Here is a 3,160-nt window from a genome sequence, read left to right on the forward strand (position 1 = left end):
GCTGGAATGAGAAGGGCTGGCACAGCCTGCTGCACATGGCTACACAGGGACAAAGGCAGGGCTGGAGAGACCGTATTTCTTAAGTGTCAAAAGCCTCATCAGAATAATGACATTCATGAGCAAGCTGGGAAGCAATGCAGATGAACCTAATAAAGGGCAGACACAAGGCAGGCTGGAAGAAAAACACATTAAGGGAGTCTCCCCCAACACAGAGTGAGGACTGGGCAGAAGTGTGCACCGGAATCCAGCTGAGCCTTTTAGCACCATCAGTGCCAACACAAACACCAGGCACTTGTGCCCAGGTGCTTTATGTAGGTGGAGAATCAATGTCACCTCCAGATACTGCACAATTAGCAAGGGCAGTGCCATGATACTGCTTGCAGCTGATAGGAGAAGGCCTCAGGGGCTCCATCTCTGAAGAAGAGCACTCTCCCTAGCCCATACTGGCCCATTCCTTCCTCAGGACAGTTATCCCCAACACAGGATACAGCCCAGCACCACTCAGCTGACAAGCAGCAGTGAGCTGCAAACAGAGCAGACACCATTCAGTGGCAATTCCTTTTCAGCAGACTTTTGCATAAGACAACAGCAAAGCCTTGCTCACTAGAGAGACTGGGTAAACAGATTAAATGGGATTTAGTAATATGGAATAAATAGGATTTAGTAATGTAGCAACAGAAATCACTGCTCTTGCAGCTGAAAGAGGGGAAAAAAACCATCACAAGGGGCTACAGAAAGAAAGAGCCAGGGGCTAGCAAGGCTACATGCCTCAGACAAGTGGGAGCACCCCACTCATCCCTGAGCAGGGACCAGACCCTCCAGCAGCCACAGGAGCCTCTGAGTAACAGCCAGCAACCAGCCAGCACAGCAGCACAGGCCATGTATCCTCACCACAATCAGTCATCTCCACACTGAAATTCTGCCTCAAGTTTGTTGCTTAGGTTTTTTTCAGATCTTTATTTCAGCCAAGCTCGAGAGTGTGGTTAAACTAAAGAGACTGCCTTGAAAACCTGCACATATTCACACATTCATGGATTTCACAATTTTCATTATCAGTCTGAGTTTCACACAACTCCAGCATCCAGCTCATGCTCCCTATTTCAAAGCTTTGTTTCAAAATATTTCCACTATGGATGTGCCTAGCTTCAACACTGTATGGGTGTGTACACAGAAAACATACACACTTCATTTTAAAAACTGCAATAAATTACATTTCCAGAAACTGCTTCCAAGTCTCAGACTGTCAGCAGGTCTGTGTGCAATGTGAAGCACTCTGACAACTAAGGATTGGACTAAATACACAAATCAGGGTTTCTAAAATTGGCCCATCATTTGCACACCCAAATCAGTGGCCAAATTCAAGCCTCTTAAAAAAAAAAAAAATCAAGGGGCTTGACTCCTTCCTAGTCCCCAACTCACATTTTTTTTTTGTACTGTTCAAAGAAGTGCACATGAAGTAAAATTTGGGCAGCACAGGTCATTAGTGCTGTGGCAAAAGTCTCGGAAAAAGACATTTCCAGTTCTTGTTGTGAGCCCTGCACAGGGACAGGGCAGCCCAGGTCACTGCTGGTGCTATTTAGCTCACTCCACTTTTGGACTGTGCAGCTTCACATCTGACGTTTGGGGCAGTTCCTGGCCCATCCCTTTGCACCATTTTGCCCCTGGGAACTGCTTACTTGAACTGGTGCTCTCTGGAGCTGCGTATCTTGGAGGAGAAGCGTTCAGCCAGTTTCTCCAGGCTCCTGGAGTATTCCAGCTCGATCTCAGCCTTCCTGCGGAAGAACTCCTGCAGGTCCTGCAGCAGCTGCAGGCGCGACTCCGACTGCTGCTCCAGACATTTGAACTGCTCCACCAGCTGAGTTCGGATTTCTGTGTGCACACAAGAGAGGAGAAGGAAACACAACGTCAGCAACAAACCCTGGCCAGGAGGGTTGTCCATCCTTGTCTCACAGCAAAGCACACGGGCACTGCCAGAGCAGGCTCCTTCACAAACCTCACATGCAACTCGAGCCTTTGCTAAAACCAATGGATTTTTTTTCCCCCAAGGATGAGCTGAAGAATTTCATTCACCAGTTTCATATTAAAACCTTGTTCTTTCTCAAAACAAACAACTGTGGAAGCACACAGAGATCAACCCACAGAGCTTCCAATTGCCTTTTGGAAACTAAAAAATAACGCCTCCATTTACCTAGTACTACCTGAAATCCTGTATTCTCTGTATCTAAACTAACATCTTATTTCACAATAAATGCTCATTTGAACACCCAGGGCACAGCAGAGAGTGGCCTGCAGGAACCTGGCCCTGTACATGCCCACGGCCCCCTCAGCTGCCGGTCAACTGACAAATCAAACTCCTCTTTGGCTCCAGGACTTAACAAATGTTCCAGACCCCCCCCAGACCCCAGCACACAGAACACTGCCAACTGATCCGATCCAGGGTTGTTTTTTCTTTCTCATAAGGACCTTTGGACACTGTGACAGACACACTACAGCCCCACAGCCTCTGCTGAAAAGTCCTCTGCCAGGAGCAGACCGCACAGGCAAGCTCAGGGGTGACTTTCTGCCTGGGTTTTCCATGAGAGGAGCTGGATCTTCCCAAAGGTCTGGCACAAGGCTGAACTGCACATGTAGAGCAGTTGCTGCCTGCGTGATAGGATGGCCCAGTCTGTACTAAGAAGGAAGTCCAAAAATTGGTGCATCTCTTTGGCAAGAGGGCTAGACCTCATGCTTGGTTCCTTCTGCAAACTCAGCGTGGTAAGATGACAAACAACAACTTTCCCACAGCAGCCACAGCAAACTACAAAGCCTGTGCAGCCTGAGCACACAAGCTTGGAATCAACTGCATCCTAACTGGGAAGCTCAATGACCTCAGCCAGGACAACACAGCAGCATCATTCCAATGTGCAAAATAATCTTGAGTATGCATACATACATATACACAAAAAACATATATAAATATATGCAGGACAGGCTAGCCCTACTGGTGCCCTTATAGCATCAGGCTGCCCCACAGCTTTGCACCTACAGGAACATCCTATCCAGACAGTCATTACTCCACAGTGGATGCTGAACTGATAAATAATTGAGTAATGATCTTGCAAAACACTGAGATCACAGAAGATTTATGGACAATTTCAAGCTCTTCAAATTTATGAGGATC

At 47.3% G+C, this 3,160-nt stretch overlaps 1 protein-coding gene across 1 annotated transcript in view; it reads right to left on the reverse strand.

Annotated features, from left to right (window-relative positions):
- SRGAP3 (SLIT-ROBO Rho GTPase activating protein 3) overlaps positions 1-1,865 on the reverse strand; it is a 44,779-nt gene extending 42,914 nt beyond the window's left edge. The window contains exon 1 of the mRNA XM_010003356.1: positions 1,677-1,865. The gene's annotated coding sequence lies outside the window, so the exon portion shown is untranslated. The remainder of the gene's footprint in view (positions 1-1,676) is intronic.
- Between the last annotated feature and the right edge of the window lie 1,295 nt (positions 1,866-3,160).

Source organism: Chaetura pelagica, unplaced genomic scaffold (genome assembly GCF_000747805.2).
Source record: "Chaetura pelagica isolate M959 unplaced genomic scaffold, ChaPel_1.0 scaffold328, whole genome shotgun sequence".
In the NCBI taxonomy this organism is placed as follows: Eukaryota; Metazoa; Chordata; class Aves; order Apodiformes; family Apodidae; genus Chaetura; species Chaetura pelagica.